General features: G+C 39.2%; 1 protein-coding gene across 10 annotated transcripts in view; it reads right to left on the reverse strand.

Annotated features, from left to right (window-relative positions):
• lqf (epsin homolog lqf) overlaps positions 1-22,590 on the reverse strand; it is a 437,420-nt gene extending 414,830 nt beyond the window's left edge. For 7 of the 10 annotated variants that reach the window (XM_071696113.1, XM_071696112.1, XM_071696119.1 and 4 more), the window contains exon 1: positions 22,451-22,590. The gene's annotated coding sequence lies outside the window, so the exon portion shown is untranslated. Of the gene's footprint in view, positions 1-3,402; positions 3,527-22,450 lie in introns of all 10 variants that reach the window. The other 3 variants (XM_071696115.1, XM_071696111.1, XM_071696110.1) reach the window with 2 other exon arrangements.
• Positions 22,591-22,897: the final 307 nt, after the last annotated feature.

Genomic DNA, 22,897 nt, shown 5'->3' on the forward strand with positions numbered 1-22,897 from the left:
TGCGTAAGTACATTAATATGTTTCACTGAACATAACTCTCCTTATTTTAGTTATAACCTTTTCAATAGTATCAAACATCAAAATTGTTATGAAAAATGGTCAACAGTCTCATAATAAACTTCCTTCACTACAACAGCTGTAATCAGCTTTATCAGAATTTGACAATTATTAGCAATTATATTTGACATCAAAATAACTCAAACAGCACTAAGCTCTTTAGCATAAAAAGTTTTCTTAAATACCAATCATGTTTTGAACTTTTCATCATTATCTTGTTAGTAATTCACACACCCCCACCAACTAATCCTGATACATGCCTGCATGAATGTTACTCTCTTCCAATTAACTTTATTTTGAAGAAACATGTTAACACTTTTGGCGCATAAGGTAGGTATATCTGCTTTAACATTCACAGCCATTTGATACAAGAAGTGGATTCATCCCAAAGCTTCAAAAAACTTTTCCTTCTCCTGTGACTGCAACAAGCAAGATTACCCTCTCATCTATGAAATCCCCACTACTTCTTCATGCATGCTGTTATTTGCGAGCAACATCCATTTAGGAGCTCCATGGTCTGAGGTTAATTTCACTTGTATATTATAATCTTTATCTGTTGTACCCTATGTGCATATCTAAAATAATATCTATCATCTGATGAACTAACATCTGAGATATTGTAATCAAGTGGTGTACTGAATGATAAGTCAGTGTTCATATTTCACATTTGTTTTTCCTGTTCATCATTCATGTGTATATTGTTTGAGCTTTATCTTTTATCAATTTATTCCAGTCACAGATGCTAAATCATCCTATGGTACTCATACACATGTTTTATGTCCTTATAGTCATAGATGGGGCAGATGTCTTGGAGAGCTGTCTTGTGTGGGCAGCACAGCATATTGTTTATTTACACTTGATCAGCTGACTGATAACACAATGAGTGAGTAGCCATTTGAGTTATGTCCTGTAACTCTCCTGTTCTGGACATGTATTAATCAACTATTTACTACAATGTAACTTTACATTTCAATTTATGCTAATATAGGCCACAAATTACAGAATGAATTGCTAGACAATTCTTTTATGTTTGTCTTTATAATATCCAAAATGTTTCATTTTTACCATAGTAAAAATGAATGGCAAGAGAAAAAAGGCTGCAACTAATGTAGATAATAAAGCCTTTTTGGCAGCATAGAAGAGTGGGAGTGAGTCTGAGGACATAATGATTTTCATGCATCAGAATACAAATGAGTGATGAGGAGATGTAAACATATTTCTTTTAATCTTTATGTTAAAGGCTCCAGTCATGGACAAAAGTCCACATCAAGGCCGGGTCTTAAATGAAATATAGAGAGAATTATGAAAAGGAAAAAGAGCAGACAAGGGTGGGTGTCTATGAATTCTTGGGGAAGTGAAAAACCTGTCTTCTGAAATGCACAAGGTCACAGTTAATGGGAAGGACATGAAAGGGTAGAGAGTTCCAGAGCTTCGACATGTAGGGAAAGAAGCAGGTATCAAAATGGCATAACCTTGAGATGCTGATGGCCACATGATAATCATGCGATGCGGCAGCTTGCCAAGTATTGCATGGTCTAACTAGTGGTATGGATACACGAGCAGCAAGCTCTCGGGATCAAAAACCCACTCCTATTAAACAACTGTGATGCCAGTTCCTAAACATAAATGGCATAAGACTGAGAATATCAATGGCCAGAGCTTCCTAGGTTTAGAGTGCACTGGACAGGCATTAGCCAAAATTTTTGTTAGAATGAGGTGTAAACATATATATTACTGTATTCTGTACTGTAAATATCATAATTCAAACTAAAATAGCAGTTACAAAATAAAAACCACAGAAAAATTATAGCTTTTCCTTTTCACCAAAAATCTGTCCTTTTTGCAAGAATATCCTTCACTTTTTAGATGGAGAGTGATATCAAATAATGCAAACTGGTATTGAAATCTACTTTTTTCTATAAAATTATCATAGATGTTTTCTGACTTACCTAGGTCAGCCTATGTGCCAACTGTGGGAGAACATGTTTTCACATATCTTATGGATTTTCTTTATGTAAATCATAATTTTGCTCTGTTCTTTGGAAACAACAGTGCCCAAAAATTCATCTAAAAATAATATGCAATGTCCTACGACTAACATTTTTGGAACACATCAGTCTTACCGATTCTCTTCCAGTGTCAAAACAACAAAATTGCAAGACTTTCTTCTCAAAAAAAAAAGAAAAAAAAACGTTTACTTAGAGGACAAATTTCCAATTCACCTACCATAAAAAATCAAGCCAATCAATACAACATATAACCATCATTAAATAAAATCTTAAATGATTGAAAGCTAGGGTATGCATGCTCCTCTCTGTGTCCTCAAAGAAAGCTGTCCTGTTAGCATTACCAAACAGCAGGTTCATCCTATTTGCCCAAGCCTAAGAAGTGCAACCAATTGGATTAACCCAAAATCAACCAGCACAGCACTCGACCCCTGACTTCCTTACTAAGAACACTGGAACACTGCCATTTTTGATAATCCAATTACATACATATATCCCATACAGCATTTAAGATAAGTATAAACTCAAAGCCATGGTTTAGATCAATATGATTTTATTAAAGTCTGTTGGAAACAATGGATTAATTCATTATGTCTTATCAAAGGTAGCTACAAAAAATACACATCTGACTAAAATTCATCATAAGCAGCCTGATGTAACATCTGAGAAGTTTAAGCTTCTGTATGGAGCAATATTGAAAATTTTAAAAATTTCATTGTAAATCTGGATTTCAGAAGCAGACGTTAACAAACTATATGGATAACCTATTTCTTCTTCTTCGTACTATTCGCCATTTCCCACATTAGCAAGGTGGCGTTAAGAACAGAGGCCTGAGCCTTTGTGGGAATATCCTCACTTTAAAAGATATTGTTTGACTGCCAATCCTTATATCCAGACTACTGAACATCTAACAGAAATCATGCTTTATAGCATAAAATCTTACATGTCAGTAACATACATACTATAATACCCGTAATGCATGAGGAAGACTTGTAAAAAATACCTAAATAACAATAAAAATGATGCAGTGAAACTTACCTCATTCAATTCTTAATCCTACGAAAAAAACTCTAACATGTTATTTAATGACAAAACCAGATGTGTTCACAAATACACAAAAGCACTTTAACTATACCTTTAAACAAGAAATGATGATCAATTAATGAATAATATAATTTTGACTCAAAATATAATCAGGCACTGTTTGACTGGCAAATAAACTTCAGAATATCCATGGTACTTACACATGAATAAAACTAAGGACTGAAATACATGAGGACACCCCTTTGTGGAAGGAGCAGGAGTACATAAATCTCTCAATAAAAAATCATCCACCTACCAAAAATAACATCAGAAAGATTGTAAGATTACCAAGTTTGTTTGTTCAACCTGTCGACACCTATGATCTCACTGATGACCATCTTCATCAGTTGTACATCAGCACTATGACATTACACGCTATGCTGTAGAAAGTATTAGATTAAGCTCGAGAATACTTGTGTTAACCTTAGCATATAATCTCAATCTATGAAACACTGGAACAGTCTTTGGTACAATCAAATAAAAAGACAATGAATGATGCTGGAAAAGTAAGCACACTTTCACACAGAAACCCAAAGACCTTAAAGCCAAAGTTGACCTTGGATATAACCAAAGAGTGTTCTATCATAATTCAGAGGGCAAGTATTTGTCTACCTCCCATGAATTGCAATAATCCAGCCAAGAAACAAACAAAGGAATTAAACTACGACTTCAGAAATGTAATGCTTCCATATGAACAACAAAAAATCCTGGACTAAACAACATGTATTCTTTAATGATACAGCTCCAGCAAGCAATGAATCCTTTCAAACACTCAAAGATGATCATACAGAGTTTCATGCAATAAGACCTAAGCCTAAGTGGAAAAAACTGTTCAGGATAACTTTGAAAAAAACATGTGTTTTTTTAAAAACAGTAGTGGATGCCAAGCACTGAGCTTTAATGAATAACATTTAACAATAGCATACAATATTTTTGTGACAATTAAGAAAGATTCTATCCACTCTCAACATACTGGTGGTCTAAAACTTTTGCATGAATCAAAAAATCTCATTTAGTTTTACAGCTGCACTTATCAGGAGTGTAAATTCACCAGTAAAATATGAAAATGGTAATCCACACTTATTCAATAATTTCTCATCAAGGCAAAACCATAAAGTTTCCACATCTGACATTAATATCTCTCAAAAAAATCTGAGCAAGCTAAAACTTAATTAGAATGAAAAATATAGTACAGTATTTATGGTTTGATGCAGGACGGCATCAACCTCCACAAATGTATCACATTTATAGCTCCTTCCGCTCATAATGATGAATGAACTGTACAAAGAAAAAGCAGGAAATAATTAAAGGGATGCTAAGCAGACCCAAGTTGCCCAATCATGAGCAATTGTCAAAAACTTAATATATAAACATTATCTATTTATTCATATTCATTACGTTTGATCACCATTTCCTGCGATACCAAGTAAGCGCCAGGAAAGAGACAAAGAAAGATCCATCCACTCTCTTACACATATATACACATACACATACATATACATATATTCTTATTATTTATCATACTTGACTGCCATCTATAAAAGGTAGTGCCAGTAAACAGAAAAAAGAGAGATCCATCCATTCATATACATATATACAGATGCTCTTTGACTTAAGATGATGTTACAATCCGATAAATCCATCATAAGTTGAAAATATGGTAAGTCAAAAATACATTTTATACATCTAATATTGTGCATCTTCCCTACAGCTTAGTCTTCCCTACCTTAAACATTCTTAGAACACTTACATTAGCCTACAGTTGAGCAAAATCATCTAACACAATGCCCATTTAATAATATAAAGTAGAATACCACACCATTATAAAGTCGATAAGTCATAAGTCAAACCAGGGTAAGTTGGGGAGTATCTATATAAACATACACACATTCGTTTACACTCAGTCTCTAGCTGTCATGTACAATGCACTGAAACCACAGCTTCCTATCCACATCCAGGCCCCACAGACCTTTCCATGGCTTATCCCAGACATTTCACACACCCTGGTTCAATCCACTGACAGCACGTCGACTCCAGTATACCATATTGTTCCAATTCACAAGCGGGTAGGATCTCGAAATGGACGTAAGTCGGATATGCCTGGCATGTAGAATTCATATACCTGTACAGCATTCTTTTGTCCTACTTAATTTCTATCATAATTATCTCGTTTCTTTATTACCAACTTTATTATATGATTCTGTAGTTTCTTTAACCTTTTATTTAAGATTTTTCAATTTATGGATTGATTCATCCAAACTTTCAATGACCTTTTGGGCAGCTTCTTTGTCAGAACTTGTTATTCACCTGTGACTTGAACATTGTCCAAGCTATATTTTCTTTTAAATCTATTGAACAACCCATGATCTGCAGTGAAGTTCTTGTGGTAATCCTTTTCTGCTCCCTCCTTCAAAGTCTCAAAAAGACTTCTAGCCTTTGCCTGAACTGTTAGTAATCTTAGTGGTACATATGCTTGAATTTGATCTTCCATCCAAAGCATCAACAACTTTTCCAATTCGTGGAAGGGCCCTTGTCTTTGCTTTGTTATTTTCATAGACTTCATATATGGCAAACCTTTCACTGTTTCACATATTCTATTTTTGTCCTTTAAAATTGTGGAGACTGTCAAATGGGACAACTGTAGATCATGTGCAATCACAGTAACTTTTTTCCTCCTTCATACCAGATGATTAGCTACATTTTCAATTCCAAATCGAGCGTCTTCTTTGGCTTCTCGCCACATATATCAACACGTGATGGGTTTTCCCCTCTTCCTTGTCATCATTAATACAAAAATGGGTTAACACAGCAGAAAAATTTGTTACATTCACTTGAATAATGCACACTTACTGAATGGAAACTAAGAGCAAGAACTGAGAGAGATGCTGAGATGTACACAATACTGGGATCATCTGACATTCACTATCATACACCTGCAGCCATTAGCACTGGCAGATGTGCAACCAAGTGCAATTCTTATATCTCCATATATTTTTTCTTTACATCTCTTTTCCAGCCGGAAGGTTGTCAGTCAGGGAGCATATTTGTGTATGTATTAATATATATATATCCCTGGGGATATCCCTGGGGATAGGGGAGAAAGAATACTTCCCACGTATTCCCTGCGTGTCGTAGAAGGCGACTAAAAGGGGAGGGAGCGGGAGGCTGGAAATCCTCCCCTCTCGTTTTTTTTTTTTTCCCCAAAAGAAGGAACAGAGAAGGGGGCCAGGTGAGGATATTCCCTCTAAGGCCCAGTCCTCTGTTCTTAACGCTACCTCGCTAATGCGGGAAATGGCGAATAGTATGAAAGAAAAGAAAGAATATATATATATATATATATATATATATATATATATATATATATATATATATATATATATATATATATATATATTTTTTATATTTATTTATTTATTATACCTTGTCGCTGTCTCCCGCGTTTGCGAGGTAGCGCAAGGAAACAGACGAAAGAAATGGCCCAACCCACCCCCATACACATGTATATACATACGTCCACACACACAAATATACATACCTACACAGCTTTCCATGGTTTACCCCAGACGCTTCACATGCCCCGATTCAATCCACTGACAGCACGTCAACCCCGGTATACCACATCGCTCCAATTCACTCCATTCCTTGCCCTCCTTTCACCCTCCTGCATGTTCAGGCCCCGATCACACAAAATCTTTTTCACTCCATCTTTCCACCTCCAATTTGGTCTCCCTCTTCTCCTCGTTCCCTCCACCTCCGACACATATATCCTCTTGGTCAATCTTTCCTCACTCATTCTCTCCATGTGCCCAAACCATTTCAAAACACCCTCTTCTGCTCTCTCAACCACACTCTTTTTATTTCCACACATCTCTCTTACCCTTACGTTACTTACTCGATCAAACCACCTCACACCACACATTGTCCTCAAACATCTCATTTCCAGCACATCCATCCTCCTGCGCACAACTCTATCCATAGCCCACGCCTCACAACCATACAACATTGTTGGAACCACTATTCCTTCAAACATACCCATTTTTGCTTTCCGAGATAATGTTCTCGACTTCCACACATTCTTCAAGGCTCCCAGAATTTTCGCCCCCTCCCCCACCCTATGATCCACTTCCACTTCCATGGTTCCATCCGCTGCCAGATCCACTCCCAGATATCTAAAACACTTCACTTCCTCCAGTTTTTCTCCATTCAAACTCACCTCCCAATTGACTTGACCCTCAACCCTACTGTACCTAATAACCTTGCTCTTATTCACATTTACTCTTAACTTTCTTCTTTCACACACTTTACCAAACTCAGTCACCAGCTTCTGCAGTTTCTCACATGAATCAGCCACCAGCGCTGTATCATCAGCGAACAACAACTGACTCACTTCCCAAGCTCTCTCATCCTCAAGAGACTTCATACTTGCCCCTCTTTCCAAAACTCTTGCATTCACCTCCCTAACAACCCCATCCATAAACAAATTAAACAACCATGGAGACATCACACACCCCTGCCGCAAACCTACATTCACTGAGAACCAATCACTTTTTTTTTTTTGCTTTGTCGCTGTCTCCCGCGTTTGCGAGGTAGCGCAAGGAAACAGACGAAAGAAATGGCCCAACCCACCCCCATACACATGTATATACATACGTCCACACACGCAAATATACATACCTACACAGCTTTCCATGGTTTACCCCAGACGCTTCACATGCCTTGATTCAATCCACTGACAGCACGTCAACCCCGGTATACCACATCGCTCCAATTCACTCTATTCCTTGCCCTCCTTTCACCCTCCTGCATGTTCAGGCCCCGATCACACAAAATCTTTTTCACTCCATCTTTCCACCTCCAATTTGGTCTCCCTCTTCTCCTCGTTCCCTCCACCTCCGACACATATATCCTCTTGGTCAATCTTTCCTCACTCATTCTCTCCATGTGCCCAAACCATTTCAAAACACCCTCTTCTGCTCTCTCAACCACACTCTTTTTATTTCCACACATCTCTCTTACCCTTACGTTACTTACTCGATCAAACCACCTCACACCACACATTGTCCTCAAACATCTCATTTCCAGCACATCCATCCTCCTGCGCACAACTCTATCCATAGCCCACGCCTCACAACCATACAACATTGTTGAAACCACTATTCCTTCAAACATACCCATTTTTGCTTTCCGAGATAATGTTCTCGACTTCCACACATTCTTCAAGGCTCCCAGAATTTTCGCCCCCTCCCCCACCCTATGATCCACTTCCGCTTCCATGGTTCCATCCGCTGCCAGATCCACTCCCAGATATCTAAAACACTTCACTTCCTCCAGTTTTTCTCCATTCAAACTCACCTCCCAATTGACTTGACCCTCAACCCTACTGTACCTAATAACCTTGCTCTTATTCACATTTACTCTTAACTTTCTTCTTTCACACACTTTACCAAACTCAGTCACCAGCTTCTGCAGTTTCTCACATGAATCAGCCACCAGCGCTGTATCATCAGCGAACAACAACTGACTCACTTCCCAAGCTCTCTCATCCTCAAGAGACTTCATACTTGCCCCTCTTTCCAAAACTCTTGCATTCACCTCCCTAACAACCCCATCCATAAACAAATTAAACAACCATGGAGACATCACACACCCCTGCCGCAAACCTACATTCACTGAGAACCAATCACTTTTTTTTTTTTGCTTTGTCGCTGTCTCCCGCGTCTGCGAGGTAGCGCAAGGAAACAGACGAAAGAAATGGCCCAACCCACCCCCATACACATGTATATACATACGTCCACACACGCAAATATACATACCTACACAGCTTTCCATGGTTTACCCCAGACGCTTCACATGCCTTGATTCAATCCACTGACAGCACGTCAACCCCGGTATACCACATCGCTCCAATTCACTCTATTCCTTGCCCTCCTTTCACCCTCCTGCATGTTCAGGCCCCGATCACACAAAATCTTTTTCACTCCATCTTTCCACCTCCAATTTGGTCTCCCTCTTCTCCTCGTTCCCTCCACCTCCGACACATATATCCTCTTGGTCAATCTTTCCTCACTCATTCTCTCCATGTGCCCAAACCATTTCAAAACACCCTCTTCTGCTCTCTCAACCACGTTCTTTTTATTTCCACACATCTCTCTTACCCTTACGTTACTTACTCGATCAAACCACCTCACACCACACATTGTCCTCAAACATCTCATTTCCAGCACATCCATCCTCCTGCGCACAACTCTATCCATAGCCCATGCCTCGCAACCATACAACATTGTTGGAACCACTATTCCTTCAAACATACCCATTTTTGCTTTCCGAGATAATGTTCTCGACTTCCACACATTCTTCGAGGCTCCCAGAATTTTCGCCCCCTCCCCCACCCTATGATCCACTTCCGCTTCCATGGTTCCATCCGTTGCCAGATCCACTCCCAGATATCTAAAACACTTCACTTCCTCCAGTTTTTCTCCATTCAAATTCACCTCCCAATTGACTTGACCCTCAACCCTACTGTACCTAATAACCTTGCTCTTATTCACATTTACTCTTAACTTTCTTCTTCCACACACTTTACCAAACTCAGTCACCAGCTTCTGCAGTTTCTCACATGAATCAGCCACCAGCGCTGTATCATCAGCGAACAACAACTGACTCACTTCCCAAGCTCTCTCATCCCCAACAGACTTCATATATATATATATATATATATATATATATATATATATATATATATATATATATATAGGTTTGCAGCAGGGGTGTGTGATGTCTCCATGGTTGTTTAATTTGTTTATGGATGGGGTTGTTAGGGAGGTGAATGCAAGAGTTTTGGAAAGAGGGGCAAGTATGAAGTCTGTTGGGGATGAGAGAGCTTGGGAAGTGAGTCAGTTGTTGTTCGCTGATGATACAGCGCTGGTGGCTGATTCATGTGAGAAACTGCAGAAGCTGGTGACTGAGTTTGGTAAAGTGTGTGAAAGAAGAAAGTTAAGAGTAAATGTGAATAAGAGCAAGGTTATTAGGTACAGTAGGGTTGAGGGTCAAGTCAATTGGGAGGTATGTTTGAATGGAGGAAAACTAGAGGAAGTAAAGTGTTTTAGATATCTGGGAGTGGATCTGGCAGCGGATGGAACCATGGAAGCGGAAGTGGATCATAGGGTGGGGGAGGGGGCGAAAATCCTGGGAGCCTTGAAGAATGTGTGGAAGTCGAGAACATTATCTCCGAAAGCAAAAATGGGTATGTTTGAAGGAATAGTGGTTCCAACAATGTTGTATGGTTGCGAGGCGTGGGCTATGGATAGAGTTGTGCGCAGGAGGATGGATGTGCTGGAAATGAGATGTTTGAGGACAATGTGTGGTGTGAGGTGGTTTGATCGAGTAAGAAACGTAAGGGTAAGAGAGATGTGTGGAAATAAAAAGAGCGTGGTTGAGAGAGCAGAAAAGGGTGTTTTGAAGTGGTTTGGGCACATGGAGAGAATGAGTGAGGAAAGATTGACCAAGAGGATATATGTGTCGGAGGTGGAGGGAACGAGGAGAAGTGGGAGACCAAATTGGAGGTGGAAAGATGGAGTGAAAAAGATTTTGTGTGATCGGGGCCTGAACATGCAGGAGGGTGAAAGGTGGGCTAGGAATAGAGTGAATTGGATCGATGTGGTATACCGGGATTAACGTGCTGTCCGTGGATTGAATCGGGGCATGTGAAGCGTCTGGGGTATACCATGGAAAGCTGTGTCGGTATGTATATTTCCATGTGTGGACGTATGTATATACATGTGTATGGGGGTGGGTTGGGCCATTTCTTTCATCTGTTTCCTTGCGCTACCTCGCAAACGCGGGAGACAGCGACAACGCAAAAAAAAATATATATATATATATATATATATATATATATATATATACTGACAACAGATCGACCCCAGTACACCACATTGTTCCAATTCACTCTATTCCTTACACTCCTCTCACCCTCCTGTGTGTTCAGGCCCTGATCGCTCAAAATCTTTTTCACTCCATCCATCCACCTCCAATTTGGTCACCCACTTCTTGTTCCCTCCATCTCTGACACATATATCCTCATTCTTTCCTCAATCATTCTCTCCCTATATCCAAACCATTTCAACATGTGAAATGTCTAGGGTAAATCATGGAAAGGTCTGTGGGGCCTGGATGTGGATAGGGAGCTATGGTTTCATTGCATTACACATGACAGCTAGAGATTGAGTGTGAACAAATGTGGCCTTTTTTGTTTTCCTGGTGCTACCTCGCTGAAGTGCGTGCGTGCGTGTGTGTGTGTGTGTGTGTGTGTGTGTGTGTGTGTGTGTGTGTGTGTGTGTGTGTGTGTGTGTCTCTGTGCGTGTGCTATTTCCTGCATGGCGGTTTAGCAACAGGAATTGATGGAGGCAGCATGTATGAATATGTACATGTGTATATATGTGTCTGTGTATGTATATGTACGTGTACGTTGATATGTATATGTATGTATATGTGCGTGTACAGGCGTTTATGTATATATAAGTTGCCAGAAGCAGTGAAAAGTTTTTACCAAGAATGTAAGGCATGTGTTCGAGTAGGAAAAGAGGAAAGTAATTGGTTCCTAGAAAATGTCGGTTTGTGGCGGAGGTGCATGATGTCTCCATGGTTGTTTAATTTGTTTATGGATGTGGTTGTTAAGGAGGTTAATGCAAGGGTTTTGGAGAGAGGGGCAAGTATGCAGTCTGTTGTGGATAAGAGGGTTTGGGAAGTGAGTCAATTGTTGTTTGCTGATGATACAGCACTGGTGGCTGATTCAGGTGAGAAACTGTAGAAGCTAGTGACTGAGTTTGGTAAAGTGTGTGACAGAAGAAAGCTGAGAGCAAATGTGAATAAGAGCAAAGTAGGTTCAGTAGGGATGAGGGACAAGTTAATTGGGAGGTAAGTTTGAAAGGAGAAAAACTGGAGGAAGTGAAGTGTTTTAGATACCTGGGAGCAGATTCAGCAGCAGATGGAACCATGGAGGTGGAAGTGAATCACAGGGCGGGGGAGGGGGCAAAGGTTCTGGGAGCATTGAAGAGTGTGTGGAAGGCGAGAACATTATCTCTGAGAACAAAAATGGGTATGTTTGAACGAATAGTGGTTCCAACAATGTTATATGGATGTGAGGCATGGGCTATAGATAGGGTTGTACGAAGGGTGGATGAGTTGGAAATGAAATGTTTTGAGGACAGTATGTGGTGTGAGGTGGTTTGATTGAGTAAGTAATGAAAGGGTAAGAGAGATGTGTGGTAATAAAAAGAGTGTGGTTGAGGGAGCAGAAGAGGCTGTGTTGAAACGGTTTGGTCACATGGAGACAATGGGTGAGGAAAAATTGACAAATAGGATATATGTGTCAGAGGTAGAGGGAATGAGAAGCAGGAGAGCAAATTGGAAGTGGAGGGATAGAGAGAGAAAGATTTTGAGCAATCAGGGCCTAAACATACAGCAGGGTGAAAGGCATGCAAGGAATAGAGTGAATTGGAACAATGTGGTATACCGGGGTGGACGTGCTGTCAATGGATTGAACCAGGGAATGTGAAGCGTCTGGGGTAAACCATGGAAAGTTTTGTGGTGCATGGATGTGGAAAGGGAGCTGTGGTTTCGGTGCATTACACATGACAGATAAAGACTGAGCACGATTGAATGTGGCCTTTGTTGCCTTTTCATATATATACATACACACATACAATTCAGGTGAGGCTGTATCACTGGGAGCACAGTTTCATCAAAAAAGACCTCTCCCTCCAAATGCACTTCCCTGCTACTGGAAGTAGTGCAGCCTTGGGCGGCAGGAGCTGCTGGAGGGAAATCCCAAGCAACACCAAAACTCTTTCTTAGAAAGAGCTCCTAGGGTAATTACATATAATAGAATAAAAAACATCATAAATACATATCTAAAGGAACTGTTCACAAGAAACTCACATGAACTGGACCAATGATTTTGGCTGTTCACAAATTCTAGAAATATAGATTTCTATTATATGAATAAAGCATGGTGTTATCTTGCTCTGCAATCAGCAGCGATAACAGCAACTTTTAAAAATAAAAAAATATTTAAAAGACCAAGTGATAAGAAATTTCACGACTTACATTCAAATGACCAAATAAACATTTTAATCTAATAACACTAATAATTATAATGGGTCTAATGTTAATAAAACATATGCTTTTACAACAGTCAACAACCTTACCATTTCATGGTTAGATATGAAATAAGAATCAATCTGTATCTCTGAGGAAAATCTTTGTCAAACATTCACACAAGTAATGCTGAATGTAACAACACAGAAAAGCAGACAGTCATGGAGAAAAATCCAATTCTCCAGCCCATGGGTATGATGCGTTCTTTCAACTACAGTTGAACATATCAGCCACATTTACTTTACCAATCAGATTGTTTGTAACCGCAGCATTAGCTACGCAGCTAGTTTGATCCAACAGGTCAAATTCAATCTCTAGGTACCTGATGAAACATTTCTTGAGTGTAAACAGATTGGCTTATTACTTTCTGTTGCAGAACTATTTTAGGTACCTCGGACCCCTGATAAATCTAAGCTTCCCCATATGTACATGGCACAACTATTTTTCACTGGCACTATTCTGTCACATCTGCCAACATCCCAAATACAGTACTCAGGCACTAAATCGTCTTGAATGTGTTTATAGAAAATGGCCCATTTGAATTTTTCAAGTGAATACATAATGTGGTATGTCTTCCAACTACACTCCAAAGAATAGCCTAAATGACTCAAGTAATTCTTAAAAAAAAGTTTGGCTCTTGATGGATTCAATAACAACCATATGATGTTTCTGCACAGTTTCTTCTAGTTCAGCAATCTCTCCAGCCTTTCTGGGTGATCTTCGCTCATACCATCAATAAAAGGATAAGTACCTTGATGGGCATTATAATATGACACAATCATCTAATATTTCTCCTTTATCAATGTACAACTGCAAAACAAGGGACTCTATACATTAACATAAAATGCTGAAGATTTTCTACCTAAACTCAAAACAATAATTCTAACTTCACTTTGAGCAAGGAAACAGACGAAAGAATGGCCCAACCCACCCACATACACATGTACATACATACATGTCCACACACACACACATATACATACCTATACATTTCAACATATAAATATATATATACACACACAGACTATATATATTTATATCTATATCTTATTTATTTTGCTTTGTCGCTGTCTCCCGCGTTTGCGAGGTAGCGCAAGGAAACAGACGAAAGAATGGCCCAACCCACCCACATACACATGTACATAATTCATATTGTCTGCCTTTATTTATTCCCATCGCCACCTCGCCACACATGGAATAACATCCCCCTCCCCCCTCATGTGTGCGAGGTAGCGCAAGGAAACAGACGAAAGAATGGCCCAACCCACCCCCATACACATGTATATACATACACATCCACACACGCAAATATACATGCCTATACATCTCAATGTACACATATATATATACAAACACAGACATATACATATATACACATGTACATAATTCATATTGTCTGCCTTTATTTATTCCCATCGCCACCTCGCCACACATGGAATAACATCCCCCTCCCCCCTCATGTGTGCGAGGTAGCGCAAGGAAACAGACGAAAGAATGGCCCAACCCACCCACATACACATGTACATAATTCATATTGTCTGCCTTTATTTATTCCCATCGCCACCTCGCCACACATGGAATAACATCCCCCTCCCCCCTCATGTGTGCGAGGTAGCGCAAGGAAACAGACGAAAGAATGGCCCAACCCACCCCCATACACATGTATATACATACACATCCACACACGCAAATATACATGCCTATACATCTCAATGTACACATATATATATACAAACACAGACATATACATATATACACATGTACATACATACATGTCCACACACACACACATATACATACCTATACATTTCAACATATAAATATATATATACACACACAGACTATATATATTTATATCTATATCTTATTTATTTTGCTTTGTCGCTGTCTCCCGCGTTTGCGAGGTAGCGCAAGGAAACAGACGAAAGAATGGCCCAACCCACCCCCATACACATGTATATACATACACATCCACACACGCAAATATACATGCCTATACATCTCAATGTACACATATATATATACAAACACAGACATATACATATATACACATGTACATAATTCATATTGTCTGCCTTTATTTATTCCCATCGCCACCTCGCCACACATGGAATAACATCCCCCTCCCCCCTCATGTGTGCGAGGTAGCGCAAGGAAACAGACGAAAGAATGGCCCAACCCACCCCCATACACATGTATATACATACACATCCACACACGCAAATATACATGCCTATACATCTCAATGTACACATATATATATACAAACACAGACATATACATATATACACATGTACATACATACATGTCCACACACACACACATATACATACCTATACATTTCAACATATAAATATATATATACACACACAGACTATATATATTTATATCTATATCTTATTTATTTTGCTTTGTCGCTGTCTCCCGCGTTTGCGAGGTAGCGCAAGGAAACAGACGAAAGAATGGCCCAACCCACCCCCATACACATGTATATACATACACATCCACACACGCAAATATACATGCCTATACATCTCAATGTACACATATATATATACAAACACAGACATATACATATATACACATGTACATACATACATGTCCACACACACACACATATACATACCTATACATTTCAACATATAAATATATATATACACACACAGACTATATATATTTATATCTATATCTTATTTATTTTGCTTTGTCGCTGTCTCCCGCGTTTGCGAGGTAGCGCAAGGAAACAGACGAAAGAATGGCCCAACCCACCCCCATACACATGTATATACATACACATCCACACACGCAAATATACATGCCTATACATCTCAATGTACACATATATATATACAAACACAGACATATACATATATACACATGTACATACATACATGTCCACACACACACACATATACATACCTATACATTTCAACATATAAATATATATATACACACACAGACTATATATATTTATATCTATATCTTATTTATTTTGCTTTGTCGCTGTCTCCCGCGTTTGCGAGGTAGCGCAAGGAAACAGACGAAAGAATGGCCCAACCCACCCCCATACACATGTATATACATACACATCCACACACGCAAATATACATGCCTATACATCTCAATGTACACATATATATATACAAACACAGACATATACATATATACACATGTACATAATTCATATTGTCTGCCTTTATTTATTCCCATCGCCACCTCGCCACACATGGAATAACATCCCCCTCCCCCCTCATGTGTGCGAGGTAGCGCAAGGAAACAGACGAAAGAATGGCCCAACCCACCCCCATACACATGTATATACATACACATCCACACACGCAAATATACATGCCTATACATCTCAATGTACACATATATATATACAAACACAGACATATACATATATACACATGTACATAATTCATATTGTCTGCCTTTATTTATTCCCATCGCCACCTCGCCACACATGGAATAACATCCCCCTCCCCCCTCATGTGTGCGAGGTAGCGCAAGGAAACAGACGAAAGAATGGCCCAACCCACCCCCATACACATGTATATACATACACATCCACACACGCAAATATACATGCCTATACATCTCAATGTACACATATATATATACAAACACAGACATATACATATATACACATGTACATAATTCATATTGTCTGCCTTTATTTATTCCCATCGCCACCTCGCCACACATGGAATAACATCCCCCTCCCCCCTCATGTGTGCGAGGTAGCGCAAGGAAACAGACGAAAGAATGGCCCAACCCACCCCCATACACATGTATATACATACACATCCACACACGCAAATATACATGCCTATACATCTCAATGTACACATATATATATACAAACACAGACATATACATATATACACATGTACATACATACATGTCCACACACACACACATATACATACCTATACATTTCAACATATAAATATATATATACACACACAGACTATATATATTTATATCTATATCTTATTTATTTTGCTTTGTCGCTGTCTCCCGCGTTTGCGAGGTAGCGCAAGGAAACAGACGAAAGAATGGCCCAACCCACCCACATACACATGTACATAATTCATATTGTCTGCCTTTATTTATTCCCATCGCCACCTCGCCACACATGGAATAACATCCCCCTCCCCCCTCATGTGTGCGAGGTAGCGCAAGGAAACAGACGAAAGAATGGCCCAACCCACCCCCATACACATGTATATACATACACATCCACACACGCAAATATACATGCCTATACATCTCAATGTACACATATATATATACAAACACAGACATATACATATATACACATGTACATACATACATGTCCACACACACACACATATACATACCTATACATTTCAACATATAAATATATATATACACACACAGACTATATATATTTATATCTATATCTTATTTATTTTGCTTTGTCGCTGTCTCCCGCGTTTGCGAGGTAGCGCAAGGAAACAGACGAAAGAAATGGCCCAACCCACCCCCATACACATGTATATACATACACATCCACACACGCAAATATACATGCCTATACATCTCAATGTACACATATATATATACAAACACAGACATATACATATATACACATGTACATAATTCATATTGTCTGCCTTTATTTATTCCCATCGCCACCTCGCCACACATGGAATAACATCCCCCTCCCCCCTCATGTGTGCGAGGTAGCGCTAGGAAAAGACAACAAAGGCCCCATTCGTTCACGCTCAGTCTCTAGCTGTCATGTAATAATGCCCGAAACCACAGCTCCCTTTCCACATCCCGGCCCCACAGAACTTTCCATGGTTTACCCCAGATGCTTCACATGCCCTGATTCAATCCATTGACAGCACATCGACCCCGGTATACCACATCATTCCAATTCACTCTATTCCTTGCACGCCTTTCAGGCCCCAATCGCTCAAAACCTTTTTCACTCCATCTTTCCGCCTCCAATTTGGTCTCCCACTTTGGACACATATATCCTCTTTGTCAATTTTTCCTCACTCATTCTCTCCATGCGACCAAACCATTTCAAAACACCCTCTTCTGCTCTCTCAACCATACTCTTTTCATTACCACACATCTCTCTTACCCTTTCATCACTTACTCGATCAAACACCTCACACCACATATTGTCCTCAAACATCTCATTTCCAACACATCCACCCTCCTCTGCACTACTCTAGCAATAGCCCATGCCTCGCAGCCATATAGCATTGTTGGAACCACTAATCCTTCAAACATACCCATTTTTGCTTTCCGAGATAATGTTCTCGACTTCCACACATTTTTCAACACTCCCAGAACTTTCGCCCCCTCCCCCACCCTGTGACTCACTTCTGCTTCCATGGTTCTATTCACTGCCAAACCCACTCCCAGATATCTAAAACACTTTACTTCCTCCAGTTCTTCTCCATTCAAACTTACCTCCCAATCGACTTGTCCCTCAACCCTACTGTACCTAATAACCTTGCTCTTATTCACATTTACTCTCAGCTTTCTTCATTCACACACTTTACAAAACTCAGTCACCAGCTTCTGTAGTTTCTCACCCGAATCAGCCACCAGCGCTGTATCATCAGCGAACAACAACTGACTCATTTCCCAAGCTCTCTCATCCACAACAGACTGCATACTTGCCCCTCTCTCTAAAACTCTTGCATTAACTTCCCTAACAACCCCATCCATAAACAAATTAAACAACCATGGGGACATCACACACCCCTGCCACAGAGCAAAATTCACTGAGAACCAATCACTTTCCTCTCTTCCTACTTGTACACATGCCTTACATCCTCGATATATATATAAGTATCCACAATAATTCTAATACAACTGACTCTGGCCTTAATATTCAGTAGAACTCTATCGTAATCAACTGTAGTACAAATTTGGTCAATCTCCATTTTCCAAGTCTTCAGAGAGTGTATACGACAGTCTAAAGTATAAGATCAGAACTCTTGTTCCCCAAAAATTCATAAAAAGTGAAATCATCCACAGTATGTAGTACATATGAAAGTTTGGTCTACTCTACATATATTCACATATGCATGAGACTCTTTGTGTAAAAGTGTTTGGTAACATCTTAAATCATATAACATTGCAACTTTGAACTTCGACTCCAGAGACCCAATTATTGTTTAGTTAATTAACTATCTGTACTTTAAAGGGAGGAAGTCTTACCCTTGTGGGACCCCATCTCTTGAACCTTCTCTACCATCATATAATTTTTTAAATTTCTGTATACTGTCCTCACTTACTATTTTCAAATTCAGTATATTCCATTCAACTACCACTTTTATTATGTATAAGTAATGCTTTATATTTTTTCAACAAGTTTTTTTACTTAATTTCATAAGTCATATGGTTGTTCTATCCCTAAATGTTTTGAAGAAGTTTACCATCTACATCAATCTCATTCAGAAACTTTAATGAGAAGAGATCATTCTTCTTTCATGGTGGGCAAATTTAAGGCCTCTAGCCTTTCCCTGTATCTCAGCTTTCTTAATTCTGAAACTATCACTGCAGACCTCTGGACCTTCTCCATAAAATCTGTGAGCTTCTTAAGGTCCAATGGCCAAACCTGAGAAGCATATTCCAGTTATGGCCTTAGGTAGGACGTGAACAGTTTTATCCATCAACCTGAATTCAATCCTAGCAGACATTGGCCTCCTTAACAATTCTTGTATGGTGGGACAAACACAGAGATGAAGTCAAGTCTGAAATCTCTCTTACAGAGATTCCTGCAGCTTAATTAATGATAGATAACATTCATACAATGGCCTTCTTTAACTGTGACCCAGCCTCACCCACTGAAAAACTATGTATGCAGTATCCACCATACAAGAATGAACAGAAAGAATTGGCACTTGGTCTTTTGGCCCTGGCATGAGGCAGTTCCCATTCATACCTACCCACCTTTACTTGTGCAGACATTGAATGGGCGCTTGAAACTTTCTTTAGCCTTTGCACTTATTACTCTACCAGGCAACTAATTCTACTCAATAGTTTCGTCTCCAAACAAATGGTTTCATATAACTTTTTTAACCTGAAGTTATCCAATCTAAAGCAACTGTTGTGAATTCTTTCTAAAGTACATACTCTGAGTAATCTATTTAGTCAATGTCCATCCAAAGAGTCATTCTGTGCACACAAGAATTTAGTAAAGGTAACCTGATGACACTAACAATCATTAACAAAGTCTTCAAATACTGTGAAAACAAATATTTAGTAGTATTTCAGTACAGAGGAGTTTATGGTACTGACCTCTAACACCTACACCTGAAAATTACTCATGATAAGACTTCTATATATATCAACTAATGGACAAGTTTTGTTAGTGTCCATTCACAAAGTTACTTAACACTGTATATATAGTTATCTACTAGCATTCTTATCCATAAGGCCTCATGACAATGACCTCTGATCCCCCCAAACTACAAAATGTGAGATGAGGAATCATCTAAGTAGAATCTTTGGCACAAGTTTAGTTCAAAGTCACTATCTCAGTCTTCAGACATTGTATACACAGGCATTAATTAGATATCCAGTATGCATGAACTTATAACCATGACCTTTGAACACCCCAACCTCAAACATTATGTACAGTATGCAGGTTTGGTGATAAGATCTGGTCCATATCCAGTCATGTAATATGTACACAAGTTTGGGATACACAGATACATGAAAGGACAAATGCATGGATGGACAGACAAGGGCAAACCACTATGCCCCGATGGTTGCAACATGAACTTACATAGAGGGAACCATGAATTGAAATCCTTCAGACAAGCATCAATCACGTTAACTCATAAAATATTTCTTAATGTAAAAATAAGTAATCAATGATAGGATTTCAGAACTTTGGTGAAGTGGCAAGCTCCACATTTAGAACTGTCTGATGTCTAAACTTGAATTTCACTGAGGTGACTTTTTATTTTATCTTTACCAAACTTTCAAGTATAAAGAAAAGATTTACTTATATGACTTATGATGCAATCAGTCGCTTAAAATGACGAAACTCACTGAAAGCTTTCACTGGTTGCATGTTAAAAGTACGATTCATGGGGGACACTTCACAATTATCCATACTTTGAGAGTGTTGCACAGATCAATAAAACACATAGGGTGAAAGTGATCTAAGCATACAATAATAGTAAGTAACATCTCATCCTTACAACTTAAAAGACAAACAATTTTTGTAATCCATCCTTGCTCTCTGTCAAAAAATCTTCCTTGTACAGTTATCAAGGTTCTTAATTATCCAAAAATGAAGGTGATAATTCACTCTTCTGAAACAGCATCAACTCTAGAGCCCTTCACTGACGAAAGTTAAAAAGACTACCAAATCAACAACATATCAAGGAACTTATCAACTTCTCATACACTGTGATTCTAAAGTATCTCTGCAATCAAGAAATGTAATGTTTACAAGGGCACTCGCTAAAAATACCGGTACTTATTTCTCCCAGAGCCATCAAGTAATTGAGAAACCTTGGCTGCTATAATGTTCTTGAATTTTGCCCGGCAACAAGAAGTGACCCCTAGATACCACGGTAAAGTAGGTTACTTTTTTATGACCCTCTTAACAGACGTGACCTTGCACTGCCAGGTCAGTTTTCTCATGTATAAAAGTTCGTAGCTTTCGTTCACCTTATTCAGAAATAACCTGCCACTGGCATGAACACTGTAAGTCGTATGGGGAATTGTCACATAATTACGGATGGTATTCCGGCAATGTCAGTGTGTCAGGGTCCAGTGACTGTCAGTGCCACCTTGACTCACCATCCGAGTCAACAATCAGCTGATCACCTGAGACCCAAGTGACCCTGCACCCACCTTAGTCATTCTAACTCCCCGTCTCGTCCGTTTATTGGCGTTCTGAACACACTTGTGCTACACACAACTACTAACGGTTACCTCTGGGGAGTAACGTCACAATCCGCGCCGTAGGTACAGAGTTAATCGGCAAAACTTGAGAATATCTGGGTTTTCAATCCTTGACACACATAGTAAACAAATCCAACGCATAAGCCAGCTCCTACAAGGATGCTCTCAGCCCATATTCTATACCATTGATTGAACGTAGTTTATTCCTGTCTACAATGGCTACTTACCTGTAACGGTATCAAGAGGTATTAAACAGTCTGACTATTCAGGATATCCGGGTGCGGAAAGGCCGTCTACTCAAAATGGCGAAAACTTCCGCCCTGGCTGACTGAACACTCACAAATGAACAAGAGGGAGGAGAAAGGAATGTCCGCTGTAACAGAAAATGGGAAATTAATTGGTTTTCTTTTAAGATTGCAAGGGAAAACATATACATAAGTGGTAGTCAGACATAACGTCACTTCATGCAGTCGCTCATGACAATATATGGGGAAAGAAAATGCTCACAAGCGAGATTAGTGTGGCGTACTGAAAAATAATGAAATATCCTCTTGGTTCTGAGACGATATACTCTTGAAATGTACATTCATTAACACTTATTCTCAGCGAATCCCTAGCTAAATCACAGTGTAAAGTTACACCCACAACATGGTAATGGCAGAATGAATAGTGTG

Source organism: Panulirus ornatus, chromosome 59 (assembly GCF_036320965.1).
Source record: "Panulirus ornatus isolate Po-2019 chromosome 59, ASM3632096v1, whole genome shotgun sequence".
NCBI classification, from domain to species: domain Eukaryota; kingdom Metazoa; phylum Arthropoda; class Malacostraca; order Decapoda; family Palinuridae; genus Panulirus; species Panulirus ornatus.